This window comes from Engystomops pustulosus, chromosome 7 (genome assembly GCF_040894005.1).
Source record: "Engystomops pustulosus chromosome 7, aEngPut4.maternal, whole genome shotgun sequence".
In the NCBI taxonomy this organism is placed as follows: Eukaryota; Metazoa; Chordata; class Amphibia; order Anura; family Leptodactylidae; genus Engystomops; species Engystomops pustulosus.
The window spans coordinates 75,532,305-75,551,781 of record NC_092417.1 but is presented as its reverse complement, the minus strand read 5'-3'; positions in this window follow the sequence as shown (position 1 = coordinate 75,551,781).

Here is a 19,477-nt window from a genome sequence, read left to right as displayed (position 1 = left end):
ACATCGGCACGGCGCCGTATCATGTAGAAAGATAGGACATGTGTGCAGCACCGTACTGCTCCCGTATAGGGCCATGAGCCCATAGAAGTGTATACGTCCGTATATACGTCCCCCATACATGTGTGTGAATGTAACATTAATGTATTGCGTTTAGTAAACTCAATTTAACAGCAATGTAATTAGGAAAATCTTAGGGGTTGCTCAAACATAACGGGTATTCCTACAAAGACAAGTTTCTTATATGTACTCTGGATAACAAAATAACACATTCTCTAATTCACTGTTGTTTACAAAAATGCAGCATTTCACAGATATAATTTCATCCTGTCTCTATCTGTCCTGCTGTACACAATTTCAGTTGTCCCTAGACAGGACTCTGTAATTTCTAACTTAGGGTCGCACGCTATCTTCGATTTCTGTGTGACAGCCATGCTGCTGAGTTTCTGTATGTCTCTGCTGTGTGTCTATAGCCCCGCCCCCTGCATGGAGCTCAGAGACACAACCTGTCAGCACATGGTTAGCAGAGAGAGAAGCAAACTACAAGGAGTTAAGTGATTCGGGGGAAGGGAGAGGCAGGCACATATCTGTGAGATGTAGCAGAGCTCATAGTGCAAGGGTACATTTAGACACTGTTTGTGGGGATGTATATGCGGCCACAAATTTGTCTCCGAGCGTCATTTTCCTGTGGTCCGTCTCGAGAATCTCCTCTGTCAGTGGCCAAATCCTCTGTGATCCGGTCCAGTACTGCACTGAGCCTCTGCTCCTGCAAGTCGGAGCACTACACAAGGAGAGACTGTCTTTTTATGTGCTACCCCGATCCACGTCTTCTATTCTGTTGGGTCTTCAGTGGTTACATCTCCATGCACCCATGCTTAACTGGAGGACTGGGGAGATTCTTCGTGGACAAGAAGGATGGTTCTCTCCGTCCGTGCATCGATTACCGCTGTCTTAATAAGGTCACGGTGAAAAACCGCTACTCACTACCCCTCATCACGGAACTGTTTGATCATCTGTGTGGTGCCAAAGTTTTCACCAAGTTGGACCTACGAGGGGCATATAATCTCATCCGCATACGTGAATGCGATGAATGGAAAACCGCCTTCAATACTACTTATTTGAATACCCAGTTATACCCTTTGGACTCTGTATCAGTGGTGTTCCAGGAGTTTGTCAATGACATACAGTGCCTACAAGTAGTATTCAACCCCCTGTAGATTTAGCAGGTTTGATAAGAAGCAAATAAGTAAGAGCCTTCAAACAAGAGCAGGATTTATTAACAGATGCATAAATCTTACAAACCAAAAAGTTATGTTGCTCAGTTATATTTTAATAAATTTTAAACATAAAAGTGTGGGTCAAATATTATTCAACCCCTCAAACCACCAGAATTCTGTTTAGTTCCCCTAAAGTATTAAGAAGTAGTTCAGGCACAAAGAACAATGAGCTTCACATGTTTGGATTAATTGACTATTTAAGACCCTCCCCAAACTTGTGAACAGCACTCATACATGGTCAACATGGGAAAGACAAAGGAGCATTCCAAGGCCATTAGAGACAAGATCATGGAGGGTCACAAGGTTGGCAAGGGGTACAAACCCCTTTCCAAGGAGTTGGGCCTACCTATCTCCACTCTTAGGAGCATCATCCAGAAGTGGAAGGCTTATGGAACTACTGTTAGCCTTCCACGGCCTGGACAGCCTTTGAAAGTTTCCTCCCGTGCCGAGGCCAGGCTTGTCCGAAGAGTCAAGGCTAACCCAAGGACAACAAGGAAGGAGCTCTGGGAAGATCTCATGGCAGTGGGGACATTGGTTTCAGTCAATACCATAAGTAACGTACTCCACCGCAATGGTCTCCGTTCCAGACGAGCACGTAAGGTACCTTTACTTTCAAAGCGTCATGTCAAGGCGCGTTTACAGTTTGCTCATGATCACTTGGAGGACTCTGAGACAGACTGGTTCAAGGTTCTCTGGTCTGATGAGACCAAGATCTTTGGTGCCAACCACACACGTGACGTTTGGAGACTGGATGGCACTGCATACGACCCCAAGAATACCATCCCTACAGTCAAGCATGGTGGTGGCAGCATCATGCTGTGGGGCTGCTTCTCAGCCAAGGGGCCTGGCCATCTGGTCCGCATCCATGGGAAGATGGATAGCACGGCCTACTTGGAGATTTTGGCCAAGAACCTCCGCTCCTCCATCAAGGATCTTAAGATGCGTCGTCATTTCATCTTCCAACAAGACAACGACCCAAAGCACACAGACAAGAAAACCAAGTCCTGGTTCAAGAGGGAAAAAATCAAGGTGTTGCAGTGGCCTAGTCAGTCTCCTGACCTTAACCCAATTGAAAACTTGTGGAAGGGAGCTCAAGATTAAAGTCCACATTAGACACCCAAAGAACCTAGATAACTTGGAGAAGATCTGCATGGAGGAGTGGGCCAAGATAACTCCAGAGACCTGTGCCGGCCTGATCAGGTCTTATAAAAGACGATTATTAGCTGTAATTGCAAACAAGGGTTATTCCACAAAATATTAAACCTAGGGGTTGAATAATAATTGACCCATACTTTTATGTTTAAAATTTATTAAAATATAACTGAGCAACATAACATTTTGGTTTGTAATATTTATGCATCTGTTAATAAATCCTGCTCTTGTTTGAAGTTTCAAGGCTCTAACTTATTTGCTTCTTATCAAACTTGCTAAATCTACAGGGGGTTGAATACTACTTGTAGGCACTGTATTTAAAGACTTTAAATTACTTTATTTAAAGACATATTTAAAGCTTACGGCTTAAGAACCTTTCAGTATATAAATCTGTGTCGTGGTCTATCTAGATGATATCCTGGTGTTCTCTGTGGACATTGAGTCCCATCGGGCCCATGTATGGCAAGTTCTCAGGCACCTAAGGGCCAATCGCCTATATGCCAAGCTTGAGAAATGCCAATCCAGTCAGAAGAGTCTCCCATTTCTAGGATATATTATCTTAGACGAGGGACTACAGATGGATCCTGCAAAGTTGTCTGCTGTATTTCAGTGGCCGCGTCCAGTTGGACTTTGAGCTATCCAGAGATTCCTGGGCTTTGCCAATTACTACCGGGAATTTATTCCACATTTCTCCTCTCTGGTATCTCCCATTGTGCCGCTGACCAAGAAGAACGGCAATCCTAAGCTCTGGCCTACGGCTTAAGAACCTTTCAGAAAGCTGAAGTCTGCCTTTTTTTTCTGCTCACATTCTCACCTGGCCTCATACTGAGAAACCGTTGCTGCTAGAGGTTGATGCCTCATCTGTTGGTGCTGGAGCTGTTCTCATCCAAAGGGGGCCCGAAAGTCGAACTCGCACCTGTGGGTTTTTCTCGACTTCCTGTCTCGACCTCCCTGCCTGTCCCCGACTATGAGTTGCCTTCCAATTCTGTACTTCGCCTTGGCCGCCACCTCGTACAAAATTGCACCGATGCAAGTCATAGTATCATAGTTTATATGGTTGAAAAAAGACACATGTCTATCAAGTTGAACCAGGGAAGGGATTGGATGTGGAAGGGATTTAGGGGAAACAATTCTATATAACATAACCATCAATGTTATTTAGGTTAAAAAAAAAACATCTAGACCCTTCTTGAAGCTCTCTGCTGACCCTGCTTTGACCAGCACCTAAGGTAGGCTATTCCACAGCTTGATAGTTCTCATAGTAAAAAACCCTTGTCACCTCTGGTGATGAAAGCTTGATCTCTCCAGACGGAGATAGTGCCCCCTCGTCTTTTGAATTGATTTATTCAGTTTAAACAACTTACCACCATATTTTTTATATGGACCAATCATATATTTATATAAATTAATCATGTCCCCTTGTAGTCGTCTCTTTTCTAGACTAAATAAATCTATTTGTATTACACTACACAGCTTAGTGTCATCTGCAAAAATAGACACCGTGCTATTAATTCCTATCTCTATATCATTAATAAATATATTAAATAGTAGTGGGCTAAGCACAGAACCCTGGGGTACACCACTCGTAACTGGTGACCATTCCAAGTAGGAATCGTTGATCACAACTCTGGATACGATCCTTCAACCAGTTTTCAATCCAATTGGAAATAATTCCTGCCAAACCAATAGACCTTATTTTACCCATCAGGCATCAATGAGGGACAGTATCAAATGCCTTTGCAAAGTCCATGAACACAGTATCCACGGCAGCTCCTCCATCCAGGCATCTGCTCACCTCTTCATAGAAGCAGATCAGGTTAGTCTGACAACTTCTGTCCTTAGTAAACCCATGCTGGCTGTAGCTTATTATACTATTTCATGTCACATACTCCAGTATATAGTCTTTTACTAACCCTTCCAATATTTTCCCCACATTGGAAGTTAAGCTTACAGGCCTGTAATTGCCTGGCGAAGTTCTAGAGCCCTTTTTATATATTGGCACCATATTTGCCTTGTGCCAGTCACTTGGCGCCGCAGCAGACATTATGCAATCCCTGAAGATTTTAGACAGCGGTACAACAATAAACAGAACCCATCTGATCCAACCCGCTTTGTTGCTGGCTCTGGTGAAAACCGGGTACCGCTTAGACTCTTGTCCCGGTTAAAAAGGTGAACATATGTAGCGTTCATAGCTACCTCATAGTAATATGCTCACATGAGTAAATCATCGCAAAATCACTTAAACTGAAATAACCAAAAATCAGCTTTTTAGCTAGAAATTTTAAAGGGAACCTGTCACGACATTTTCACAAAAACAGCTAGTGACAGATTCCCATAGAGTCCTATTAACCAGGGGCGTAATAAGAAGAGGCTTGGCCCCATAGCTTGCTTCTGATTGAGGTCCCTTTCCCACTTAAAAAAATATACATATTTGTATACTCACACATGATAGTTACGATCACATTTATATACTTACGCGCACACAAATAAAGCATATACACACACATACAGTGTCACACCATACACTGTATACACATACAGCAAATATAATGTACACCACATATGCAGTACAGACCAAAAGTTTGGACACAACTTCTCATTCAAAGAGTTTTCTGTATTTTCATGACTATAAAAATTGTAGATTCACACTGAAGGCATCAAAACTATGAATTAACACATGTGGAATTATATCCTTAACAAAAAGTGTGAAACAACTGAAAATATGTCTTATATTCTAGGTTCTTCAAAGTAGCCACCTTTTGCTTTGATTACTGCTTTGCACACTCTTGGCATTCTCTTGATGAGCTTCAACAGGTAGTCAAGTGGTCTTCAACAGTCTTGAAGGAGTTCCCAGAAAAGCTTAGCAATTGTTGGCCCTTTTGCCTTCACTCTGCGTTCCAGCTCACCCCAAACCATCTTGATTAGGTTCTGGTGACTGTGTAAACCAGGTCATCTGCCGTAGCATCTGATCACTCTCCTTCTTTGTCAACTAGCCCTTACACAGCCTGGAGGTGTGTTTGGTGTCATTTTCCTGTTGAAAAATAAATGATTATCCAGCTATTCCAAACCTGATGGAATGGCATGCCGCTGCAAGATGCTGTGTTAACCATGCTGGTTCAGTATACTTTAAATTTTGAATAAACCCCCAACAGTGTCACCAGAAAAGCACCAACACACCATCACACCTCCAACTCCATGCTTCACAGTGGGAACCAAGTATATAGAGTCTATAGACCTTTTTTGCGTCGCATTAAGACACGGTGGATGGAACCAAAGATCTCAAATTTGAACTAATCAGACCAAAGCACAGATTTCCAATGGTCTAATGTCCATTCCTTGTGTTCTTATGCTTGTTGCCTGTCCTTAGCAGTGTTTTCCTAGCAGCTATTTTACTATAAAGCCTGCTGCACACAGTCTTCTCTTAACAGCTGTTGTAGAGATGTGTCTGCTGCTAGAACTCTGTGTGGCATTGACCTGGCCTCTAATCTGAGTTGCTTTTAACCTGCAATTTCTGAGGCTGGAGACTCGGATGACCTTATCCTCTGCAGCAGAGGTGCAGACTCATGTGAACAAGTTTCTTTGTAGCGCTTGATGGTTTTTGTAACTGCACTTGCACTATTCAGTAGGACTATCAGCTGTGTATCGACCTTACTTCTGCACAACCCAACTGCTGGTCCAAACCTCATTCATAAGGCAAAAAATCCCACTTATTAAACATGACAGGATACACCTATGAAAAACTTTTCAGGTGACAACCTCTTGAAGCTCATCAAGAGAATGCCAAGAGTGTGCAAAGCAGCAACCAAAGCAAAAGGTGGCTACTTTGAAGTTTGAAGTAAAATATAAGACATATTTTCAGTTGTTTCACACCTTTTTGTTAAGTATATAATTCCACATGTTTTCATTCATGGTTTTGATGCCTTCAGTGTGAATCTACAATTTTTATAGTCATGAAAATACATAAAACTCTTGAATGGGAAGGTGGGTCCAAATGTTTGGTCTGTACTTACTGTATGTTACATACATATTATGCTGTACAACATGTATATAATGGCTCACAGCCTCCACTCTTTACTGTGTCAGGTTGGATGATGGGGCCTCCTAACACTGTGGGCCCCATAGCAGCTTCTATGGCTGCTACCACTGTAGTCACACCCCTGCTATTAACTAAACAACACCCTTTATTTAGCAAAAAAATAGTTTCCCTTACATCCCCATAAATCAACTTTATGTTATATTACCTGGCATCAGAGGATGCATGTCCTGTTCACCCGGCCCCTCCTACTTATTACTTACCATGTCTCTTCTCAACATGTCATGTGACCAGAGTGATGTAATGTAAGCTCCTTTACCCAGTTACGTTTGCGACATTTACCCCATGTATATGTCTGATCACATTAAATCACAGCATGTCTCCATGGACTACTACTCCTCTCCTTCCTCCATGGAGGCTGCTGTGATGTAATGTAATCAGATATGCAACACCCTCACCGATGCAAGGCAGAGGAGTGGTTGCGAATACGTCCCACCATGTAGCTTGCAGCCTGTGTAGGGTCTGATTAGCCTCACAGCATGTCACTACATAACACTAGATGACACAGATGAACTCTGCAGTGGTAGACCCTGCCTGGTAAGGCAGGAGTTAATTGTTTCCTGTGATGTAATATGTGTCAGCCAATCACATGTGTTACACTCTGTTTCTGTGAGCTGAGAGGTAATTGGAGGAGTAGCCACCACCTGACCAGGGGGAGTAACAAAGAGCCCTGGACAGGAAAGTTCTAGAGAGCAGAGAGCAGTTAGCTGAGCAGTAGCTCAGAATCAGACTGGAGTTACTCCAGTACAGACTCTGCGGAGTCTGTGCAGCTAGCATACCAGACCAGAGCAGGAAGAGCCTAGCCCCTGCCTGAAGAGTGGAACTAATAGCTAGTATAGTGAGGAAAGGGGTATCATCCTACCTTTAAGGGTGATACCTGAAGCAATCCAGGATAAAGCTGAAGCATCCTTCCAGGACACAGCTACCTCCCAGCCTGCCCTTTGCATCCAGGCTGAGGATCCATCCTGTGGCTTCCTCCAATTACATCTCCAGCACTCCACCATCCTGTTAAGGCACGTTGCTGCGGTTCCTGTCGGTTCCAATAAAGAACTGTAAGTTGTTTTTGTTCAACGTCTGCCTCCGTCTGGTCCCTGCTACTACGGCTGTCACCATCACGGGCACCCTGTCCACCAAACAGAGACTCATACTCTAGACACCAAAAGGGTTGCCCCAGGGAGATCCGCTATAGCAGCCTCTCCCTCATCATTTCTTGCCAACACCACCCTGCTGGAGACCTGCCAGGCTGTAGGACAGCCCTCCGGTTCCCCCATACCAAGCACTGTGACACTAGCGTGCCTAGGCCGCAACCGCCAGCCACTCAGGTACTGCAGGCCCCGGCTGACTCCAGGCCCCGAGAAAAGGCTAGGCCCCGGTGGGGGATGTTGCAAGTGGCGTCACGAACAGGATATATACTTCTGTGCCTTATTCTGGCACTATAGACTGTACTTTATTGAAAAACTACTGTGCTGCCTAACCCTGCTGCCATTCGGGTATAGGCCCAAGTGATTTTGTGCTATATTTCACATTGACTTTGTTACTGCTGCCACGTGCTGTCGAGCTCCGCTCCAGCACTCAAGAGGTTAACCCCTGCAAAGAACTTTGTCAGCACTGCTACATCCGGCGCTACTGCGCCTGAAGCATTTACCTCAGAGGCGTGTGGCGCAGCAAGTATTTCCAGCCCGCCAAATCCTCACTGGCGGAAACTCCAGAGTCGTCACTAGGCACCGCCCCCTGCACAAGTGGCGCGAAGTACCGTGGAGGAGGAGCTAGAGCGTGTGCGGCCGGCAACGAAGAGGGTTAATCGGCCATCTTGGATTTCGGCTCAGGCCGCGCCTGAAGCCTGCCAGCAGCGTGCGCCTCATCCGGAGTTCTGGCACACGTGTCCTGCGAGTGGACGAAAACAACGCTGAGCATCATCGAGCCCCTGCTGCCTGCCGGACATCGGGAACGGAGTCCTTCATGCACCGGAGCTGTCCTGTCACCGCGGCTGATCCTGAGTGAGTACCGCTGGGGAAGTTAAAGGGGGGTAGGGATTGTTTCCAACGCTAGGTTATTGGCTCACCTCCCAGGGAATAGTGACTGTGTCTTAAAGTGCCCACGTCCCATTATAGCCATCGCCCATAGCAACGGACATTGTGTAACCCTACAGGCTTCCCTCAGCTAGGCCAGTCATGTCCGCCAAGGACGAAGATACGGGACTGGAGCAGGTCCCGTCCCCTGGTCCCTCCTCAGGGTACCGGAGCATGTTAAGCCCTCCAGAGAGTCCTTTCACCCCTGCTACAGCCAGGGTCCCTAGGACCCCCACCATGATGCCTCTGACTATGCCCTACTATCTGGGGGCCCCCTGGTTACCCCACTACGAGGGAGAATCACACACTCTCCCTGAATTCAGAGACAGGTTGTTAGCCACTTTCGCCCTGTACCCGTTCACAGAGGAACAGAAAGTGGGCATCCTAACCGGGCAGTTGAAAGGAACCGCTCTCCGGGAAGTCAAGTCTTGGCCCCGAGAACAGTGTCAGAATGTGGTCCAAATTCTTGATAGGCTGCGCAACACCTTTGACAAGTGTACTGCCTCAGAGTTGAAGCAGCAATTCTTCGGGAAAAGACAGAAGCCCCAAGAGTCCCCCCGAGACTTTGCCCTCTCCCTACAGGAGACATGGAAGGCCATAACCCATCTTGATCAAAAAGACACTGAAACCTCTGACCAAACCCTGAGGGAACAATTCATTAATGGACTTGTTGATAGAAATCAAAGGTGTCAACTAAAGATCATCTCTTCTCAACATGCCCAGGCCTCCTTTCTTGAGTTTAAGGAAATTGCCATTGACATATTAGGGGACCGACCGCCTACTGGACCGCAGAAAGAGCCTGAATCCGTGGAAATGGAGGAATCTGCTCTAGCTTGCCATCCAACGCAGTCGACATCACCTACTCCTGCGGCTACGGAAGTTGCTGGCTTAGCAGGACAGGTCCCTAATCTGGCGGACACCCTGCATAAAATACTCGATCGGTTGACCCAGTTGGAAGTGACTGTCTCCGCTATGAGGAAGAAGCCTCCAGAGAACTCTGTACGGTCAGCTACCCCTCGTGACTCTCCGGCCAAACAGCGCCCAAGAGAAGCGAAGTCGTTAAGCACCTGGAGTCAGAAGAAACCCCGTCAGCGGTGCAGCTACTGCCATAAATATGGGCATGAAGAGGATGGATGTCGTCAGTTAAACGACAAACCCTTGGAGCTAAGGGACGACCTCCAAGGGAAGAACCTGTAAGTCCCCGAGATGCCAACTGGATGCCCAGGTTTGTGGGGACTCGCCCCATGGTTCATGTAACCATCAACGGAGTTACCCTACCGGCCTTAATTGATACCGGCTCTCAAGTGACCACCCTCTGGAGTGCTGCCTTCGAGAAATGCCGAGGAGGAGCATCCTTAGTCCAGCCTCCCAAGGCTTACTTGAACATTATTGCTACGAACGGAAAACCCGTACCCATCCGCGGCTACTGGGAGCCCACGCTAACCATTGGAGACACTGAGTTAACCAGACAGGGCGTAGTGGTGACACGAGTGCCCGAAAACGGTAACTTCTCTCTGGTACTGGGTACCAATGTCCTCCGCAACTGCTACCCTGAAGTGCTGAAGGCTCTCCACGACTCCCTGCCAACAGTGCCCAACGGTTCCCGGAAGGTAATTCAGGAGAATATGCAGGTTCTAGCGGCGCAACAGAAGTTTGCTGGCCCTAATGGTGAAATCTGCAGAGCCCGGATCAAGGATCCCCAACCTGTCCGCCTTCAACCTGGGACTGAGACGTTAGTATGGTGTCGAGCCTGCATCCAAGGTCAAGACTACCAGGCGATAGTAGAACCTCTACCAGCTGATGAAGACCTGCCCATTCTAGCCGCCAGGAGCCTAGTCACTGTATCCCGAGGACAAGTACCCATTCGACTACTAAATGTGGGAGACTCCCCAGTGGATCTGAGAAAGTACCAAGCCGTAGCCACTCTCTTCAGCGTCCATCCTGAAGACTTGGTGGAAACCTCTCTGTCTGCCTCCCAACAGTTGGAAATGAAGCAAAGTGCTGAAGGTGAGCCTGCCGAGCAATCCTGGTGGCTTGAGCTCAATATTGGAGACGACGATTTTACTCCTGCAGACCAAGTACAAGGTGTCCTGGATGTCGTTATGAAGCACCACCAGGCCTTCAGCAAACACCCACTGGATTTTGGGCAGACTACCCTGATCCAACATACCATCCCTACTGGCTCTCATCCTCCTATCAAGGAACGATACCAGCCCATACCTCCAGCCCGCTACCAAGAGGTGAAAAAGCTGGTACAAGAGATGAAGACAGCCAACGTTATCCAGGAGAGTCACAGCCCATGGGCTGCCCCGCTGGTCCTTGTGAAAAAGAAGGATGGAACCCTTCGATTCTGTGTTGACTATAGGAAGATCAACAATATCACCCACAAGGATGCCTATCCTCTGCCTCGAATCGAGGAATCCCTCGCAGCCCTAGGGTCAGTTGCCTACTTCTCTACCCTGGACCTGACCAGTGGCTACTGGCAAGTGGCCATGGTGCCGGAAGACAGAGAGAAGATGGCTTTCACCACCCCAATGGGCCTGTTCGAGTTCAACAACATGCCGTTCGGGCTATGCAACGCCCCAGGCACATTTCAACGGCTGATGGAGAGATGTTTGGGTCATCGCAACTTCGAGACCGTCCTGCTATATTTGGACGACATCATCATCTACTCCAAGACTTATGACCCAACATGGGTTGAAGGTCAAGCCATCCAAGTGCCACCTGCTACAACCTAGCGTCAAGTACCTGGGACATGTGGTGAGCGCTCATGGAATTGAGCCAGATCCAGAGAAGATTGCAGCTGTCTACGACTGGCCTACCCCATCAACCATACAGGACATCAAAAGCTTCCTGGGATTTGCCAGTTATTACAGGCGTTTCATCCCGAAGTTTGCCCAGCTGGCGGCTCCCCTGCAAGAACTTCTAAGGGGCCTGCCAAAAGAGAGCCAACGTTCCCGAGTATCCATTGAGTGGACAGCCGAACGAGAAGCTGCCTTCCAGATGCTCTAGCAACGGTTGACTGAGCCTCCGGTGTTGGGATATCCAGACTACAGTCTGCCTTTCACCCTATACACTGATTCCAGCAAGCAAGGCCTAGGGGCTGTACTATCCCAGCTCCAAAACAGAACTGAAAGGGTCATAGCCTACGCCAGCCGTTCTCTCCGAGAACCGGAGCAAAACGACCAGAACTACAGTTCCTTCAAGTTGGAGTTTCTGGCGTTAGTCTGGGCTGTGACCGAAAAGTTCAAGGACTACCTGGCTGCATCCTTCTTCACTGTCTTCACAGACAATAATCCCTTGGCGCATCTGAACGCCGCTCGTCTTGGAGCACTGGAACAACGGTGGGCCTCCAGACTTGCCAACTTCAACTTTACCATCAAGTACCGGGCTGGTAAGACCAATGACAACGCCGATGCTCTGTCCCGTCTCCCTGACCAGTGGGAGGGACCCTCCACGGATGCTCAGTGGGAAGATGTCGAGATGCCAGCGTTCTATGCCCGGTTTGCCCAGAGAGTTTACTCCTTACCGTCAGAGGCAGCGCCAGCTACTCCTCAAGAAGAGTCAGAGCCCCCTGCGGAAAAGGACCTCTGGATAAGTCTTCAGGCTGATAGCCGCGCCATAGGAGAAGTAATGGACTATCTCTCTAGTGGACGAGTGCCTGAAAGAATCCGCTGCAGAAGAGCTGATGGAGAACTGTCTCAATTGTGGCGCCAGAGAAAGAGTCTGTTAAAGAGAAGAACTCTGGACCCTATCACTTATGACCGGCTGTACCAGATTGTGATTCGCAGGAGGGACGCCAAGATAGTACTGGATATGTACCATGACCAGTCCGGACACTTTGGCGCTCAGAAGACTGAAGCCACCCTCCAAAGGCGCTTCTACTCGGTCGGGAATGCCCAGCCTGCGCCATCGCTCGAGGAGAGCGACACAATCAAAGGGCCCCTCTACATCCCATTGTGAGCCAACGGCCCTTAGAGATCCTGGCATTGGATCATGTGAAGTTGGAGCCCAGCAGATCCGGTCACAGTTATGCTCTCACGATCATCGACCACTATACCAAGTTTTTGGTTGCAGTACCTGTCAGAGACCTATCTGCAAGGACCACCGCAGCGGCCCTGTGGAAGAGCTTCATCCTCCCCTATGGCTGTCCGGACCAGATCCTTACGGACCAAGGAACAGCGTTTGAGTCACAAGTCTTCCAAGAGCTGTGCACTCTATATGGCTGTAAAAAGCTGAGGACCACAGCCTATCATCCCCAAGGCAACGGGCTTTGCAAAAAGATGAATCAGACTCTAATCAACATGCTGAGGACTCTGACCCCTGCAAAAAGGGCTGACTGGCCAAAACTGTTGCCCGAATTAGTGTACCTGTACAACAATACCACTCATTGCTCCACAGGATACACCCCGTATTATCTGATGTTCGGGAGACACGGCCATCTCCCTGCTGATATGACCTGGGACATGGAGTCCCCTGATTCTCAGTCTTTACTCCCCCAGACTGACTGGGTTCACGAACACCAGAGGCGCTTGGCGGATGCCAGAGAAGTTGTGGATCTGCGGTTGGAAGAGGCCCGAGAGGAACAAAAAAGAGACTTTGATCGTAATGCCTGTGCTGAGCCTCTTGCCCCAGGAGATCGAGTGTGGCTGCGCAACAACCATCCCACTAGTAAGCTAGATGGGCGTTGGGAGCGTGAGCCATACCTAGTTAGGGACAGTCTCTCCCCTGAAGTCTACGAGATTTCAAGAGGAAACCGTCCACTACTCCGGGTACATAGGAACCGGCTGAAGAGATGTCTTCGTCCTTTTGCCCCTATGTCCACACCTCTCACCTCGACCCCCAACTTACAGACCTCCTTGTGTTCACCTACCCCCAGTTTCTTAGAACTTGTGACTGTGCCTCAACTCTGTTTTGTTGTTTCCACTCCAGTAAGAGGTACTCCAGAGAGACCATCATCCCCACCGCAGTCTCCAATACTGCTGCCTGTGGAGGATGATCCGGCTCCAGTGTCTGCAACCCCTGAAGCATCAGAGACAGCTGAGACTCCGACTCCAGCGCCTGATTCAGAGGAGGACGATGAGGAGGTTGTTATCTTCTCCCAGCCGGAACTTCGGAGGTCTCAAAGGGAGACAAAAGGTAAAGCTCCTGCGTACCTGCAGGAGTATCAAATGGTGTCACACAGAAGGAGGAGGCAGGTACGCTTTTCTGACACTGAAGTACTTACCACCGAAGAAGATACTGAGTAACCCCTGATGGGCTGAAAGCCTTACCAGGTACTGTGCTTATTGTACATATGTATATTTATTTCTGCTACTCCCATTTGGGCTGAGCGCCCGCTAACCTTATGGAGCCAGAGACTTTCCTGGGACTCTCACCCTTATTTATCTCAGTCAGGAGACTTCCCTTGAACTGCCCACTGTCATGTGCTATGATAGCACCCCTTCCTCTGCCACAGCAGAGATTCCTACCAAAGGACTCTGTCCCTCTACACAACGAGGAGACCCTTTGCTTCTTTTATTGCACTTTTCCCAACATCAAGGGTTGTACCCAGAAGATGGACTTTGCTATTAAAGACCTTCTGTGAGACTTTTGCCAACTCCAAGGAAAAGTTGCTACTCTATTGACTTATTTTTATATCGCCCTTAATGCCTTCCTTTTTAGGTACGGACATTCTGCATGCACTACTATGCCTTTTCCTTTCCAGGTAAAGAGACATTTTATTTTGCTACCCTGAGTAGCCAACCTATGTAACGTTTGTAACGTTCAAGATGTGTATCCATTGAGCTCCTAAGCCAATGTGAGTTTACAAAATGTTTGCACAATTTATGCCAGTAGTTTGCACTAACCTTTTATAGGCTTTTCAGATTGTAGTGTGGCTGTGTCGGACCATCCAATATGTAAACCCTGACCGCTATCTTATGCCTCAAACCGAAGTTTGCAAGTGGGGGTAGTCCGTAAACTGCGGGTCCTTAGGGGACTGGGGGTGTTACAGAGTTAGCACCTGGATACCACTCATACAAGGGTAAGAATGTCAGTCGGCAGGTACTTATACATTTGTATAATGTCTCATTGTGTCACATATGCCAATGTAATGCATATACACACTATATATTTGTCGCTAGGGAAGAAGTGTTTATATAACAAATATACAGGCCCTGGTGCAAGGAGTGGATTACAGTACATGACACCACACCTTTCCTACTGTACAGTTTGGTTTAATGGCGTTAGCGACCAACTGTCATACTTTGCATTTACATGTCCTTGTCTTAGTCCGACACCAACCCAGGTGCCTGTCTCCAGGACCATGGGCGGTTTGTCCCTACAGATCATGTAGCCTGCACTTCACAGAAGTGCCCCTATCTACCTCTGTGCCCCAATAAGTCTGTAGTCGAGCCGAGGGCGGCTCTTTCAATTGCCCCGGGGGTATGCAACACCCTCGCTGATGCAACGCTATAGCAGCCTCTCCCTCATCATTTCTTGCCAACACCACCCTGCTGGAGACCTGCCAGGCTGTAGGACAGCCCTCCGGTTCCCCCATACCAAGCACTGTGACACTAGCGTGCCTAGGCCGCAACCGCCAGCCACTCAGGTACTGCGGGCCCCGGCTGACTCCAGGCCCCGAGAAAAGGCTAGGCCCCGGTGGGGGATGTTGCAGATACATACATCGGGTAGACTTGCAAATGTAACAGGACCTTAGATGACATCACTGTAGTCACATGACATGAAGTGCCCAATGATGTAACAGAGCTCCCTCTCAGTGTTCCACACAGCAGAATGTCCTAGTGAGACTGGCAATCAGGAACAAGGCGGCAGGGCAGTGCAGTGAACACTGCATATATTGGACCCCATTACTATCATTGGGCTCACCTCCAGTGAATTACATATAAGTTTACAAACTGATTTTTTTTTACATTTCAGCCATGGAAAGAAACCATTAAGAAATAAGGGCAATGCTTTTTAATCATATTTTAATAAAGTATTTATTTTGGGTGGGTTACTTTGCATGGCAGGCTCTCTTTAAAGGGAACATGTCACCAGGGACCTCATTTTTCACTAAAGACAGATTGTAAAAGCCCATGACACCAGCAGTGCAAATATTCCTCTCTGCCTTTTCTAAGCATTTGCATTGCAATATAATTGTGTGCTATAACTTACTATTGCATCATGACAAAATCCTGAGGAAGTAACAGGGGCTGGACTTTGGTTTGCATGCATTTCAAAAAACAACATGTGACCTGTTTGAGCTGCAGGCTGTCTCCATGTTTGTGCTCCTATACAGCTTGTCCCTCCCCCAATGATGTCAGGCTGACCAGACTGTGACCTCTGAGAAGAAGCAGGAGGTGGAGCTGTACAGCAGCACAAAGGTGGGGGCCATGCTCTGAGAAGTGGGTAACACAGACAAGCCACATCTTGTTTTTTGAAATGCATCCAAACCAAAGTACACCCCTGTGACTACCCCAGGATTTTGTCAGGGAGCGAGGTATGTTATAACACACAATTATATTGTAATGCAAATGCTTAGAAAAGGCAGAAAGGCACATTCGCACTGCTGGTGTCATGGGCTTTTACAATCTGTCTTTAGTGAAAAATGAGGTCCCTGGTGACAGGCTCTCTTTAAGACCATCACAATTTGCAAAATATAGCTATTAAAAAGTAAATGTACCCCTAAAACCCATGTATTTTTTGTAAGCAGATTCGATTTTCTTGATTAACGGTTGACAATTAACCACCATCTTGCAACATTGTGACAAACACTAGTGATAAAAAAAAGCATGAAAGTACACATTTGTAAATAAAACTCCAAAAGGGCTAGGTTTACACACAAATAGAGCAGATTTATTTATACCACCACACAAGAAAAGTATAAAATCTTCTATCCTATCAAATTTTTTTTTTTCAGAAAACCAAGTCTACCATATATACAAAAGTAACTTTTTTTATTAATACAGACAACCACCTTCATTCAACTTTGCAGCAAACTGCGACAAAATGCAAAAAATACATGAAAATTCAAAATTTCTTTTGAAGTCCTTTCCAAAAAACAGATGGGAGAAGTTCATACATACCCCACGTGTTCCTAAGAACATATGTTACACAAACGAGAGCCAACAAGACAATGGGGCAGATTTACTTACCCGGTCCAATCGCGATCCAGCGACGCGTTCTCTGCGGTGGATTCGGGTCCGGCCGGGATTCATCAAGGCAGTTCCTCCGACGTCCACCAGGTGGCGATGCTGCGCTGAAGTTCCCTGAAATGCACTGAAGTTCAAGATCCTATCCTGGATGAAGGTGAGTGCAAGCTCCGCGACACAATTTCCTTTTTTAAATGCTGCGTTTTTTCCGAATCCGTCGGGTTTTCGTTTGGCCACGCCCCTCCCCATTTCCGTCGCGTGCATGCCGGTGCTGATGCGCCACAATCCAATCGCGTGCGCCAAAATCCCAGGGCAATTCAGGCACAATCGGCGCAAATCGGAAATATTCGGGTAACACGTCGGGAAAACGCGAATCAGGCCCTTAGTAAATGACCCCCAATATACCGAGGTTGGGGAAGATGACAGGTTTTATCTCTTCAAAGTTCAGATTACAAAAGGAGTGTCTGTTGTCTCCCCTGCTGTACAACCTGGCCTTAGAACCACTGACTCATCTACTTGAGTTGGCCAAGGTGGCTTGGCAAAACCATCCTTTTTATTATATGGAAAATTTTTATAAATTACTCAATAAAATACAAAAAAATAAAAAAAATGTTAAAAATAAATTTGCAATAAAACAAGCATAAACAAAATTATGATGGTTGTATCAACCAATACTTATTGTCACGGGTGTCCCTGCAATCCATGCCTCGGATCACAGGCACACCGGTGTCTATCCGTTTAATAAAAGATTAAACACGCTTTCGCCGCCCCTGGCCCTCAATTACCTTCCAACGAGCATGCTCCCGCCCAGCCCAGGCGGTGCATGTGTCCCCGTTCCCGAGGGCGGGCCGGCACTCGAACATTTAAAGGGCCAGTGCATCGTTGATTGGCACTGGCACTTCCGGCTTTCCCATAAAGACCGGCGGCTCCCTTCACTCCCCGCTGGATCTTTGCGCTCATTGGCCCTAGATAAAGCTTCCTAGTGAGTTCCTGTGACATTTCTTGTTTCCGTTCCCTGCCTCTTCATTAATCTCCTGTTGTGACCTCGGACCTGACCTTTAATCTCTGCATCTCTTCCACCTGCCTTGTCTTTCTGCCTGTGCCTGACCTCGAGCCTGGACTCCAATTCTGTACCGTGACCTTAGCTGCCACCGGTAAGTCGCACCTGGTGGGACCAACTCAGCAGCAAGACCATCCCGCTTTACGGCGGGCTCTGGTGATGACCATGTGCCACTTACACTCCGGTCCCAGGTGGTCCAGGGGGTCCACTGACCCCGAACCCTGACAGTAAGATCTGGCCATGGACCCCGGCAAGTTGCCGCTTCTGATACTGGATGATATTTCCAGGGTTGCCGCCCAGCAGTTACTGCAGATTGCTTCACATGGAGAACTACTTGGTCAAGTCACTGTTGCACTGAAACAGCAGATTACCTCTGTGCACTAGCTTCTGGTTCCAGTGACCACTCCTGCGGCAGTTCCTGCAACCTTTCCCGTTACTCCGGGTTATCTACCAGCGGCAGAGCCAATGCTCAGACTCTCTATGCCTGACAAGTATATGGTGATCCCAAGCTGTGCAGAGGCTTTGTTACACAGTGCTCCTGCATATAGAACTGAAGCCATCCCAGTAGCATTCATTGTCAGTTTACTCTCCTGGGCTACCCCTCTGTGGGACAGAAGCGATCCAGTCACGTCTACCTATACAGCATTCCTGGATGAACTTCCGCTCCGTGTTTGAGGAACATGCACAAGCCTCCTCAGCTGGAATGCCGCTGCTGAACCTGTGCCAAGGAGACTTGACCATGGGCAAATATGCCATCAATTTCCGTACTCTGAGCTTCTGAGGTCTGAGCTCTCCTGGAACGAAGAAGCCCTGTCTGCAACTTTTAAAAAAAGACTATCTTCCCAGGTCAAGGACGCATTGGAGTGGTCTTATCACCCTAGCCACCTGGATAGACGTGCGGTTCATGGAGCGTTCCAGCCTCCAGACGCAGTCAGAAATGGATCCTATGCAAGTCGACAGAGCCTATAAAGGAACGTTCCAGAAGTTGTCTGGAGAACCTCTGCTTGTACTGTGCCAGTCCCAAGCACTTCATTGGGGCTTGTCCTGTCTCCCCATGTCCAGGAGACACCTGCACCTAGGGCTCTTGGGAGAAACATCCCTAGGTGTGAATACTGTTTCTCCACGCCTGACAGTTTCTATACTCCTCGGTGTCGGTACTCGCAGTCCTGTGCAAGTCTCAGGCTTCTTGGACTCTGGTTCTGCGGGGAACTTTGTGGATGCCACTCTGATCTCCGGGTCTCACATTCCGGTGTTCCTCTCAAGAATCCCCTATCCGTATCTTCAGTCGATGGACAAATCTTGTCTGATCCAGTCCGTTACCGCAATGATCCTGTTTTTCTTCAGGTTGGAGCTATTCACAAAGAGAGAATGTTTTGCCACTTTCCACCTCATCTCTTCTTCTGGGTCTTCCATGGCTGCAACTTCACACCACGGTTCTCAACTGGGAAACTGGGGAGGTCCTGCGTTGGGGTTCAGAATGCCACTCACGCTGCAGGGCGTCACCTCTACCTGTCCTGACTGCTTCAGATGCTATTGGAGAGGAGCCAGTCCCTCGGCATATCAACCCTCCTGAAAAACTTGTGGTTGCAGCTCCAGTGGATCTTCGGCAGCTACCTCCCAGCAAGACGTAGGTTACATCTGCTCTCCGTAAGAGGATTCTGTCTTGGTGACAGTCTTCGCGTTTGGCTGGGCAC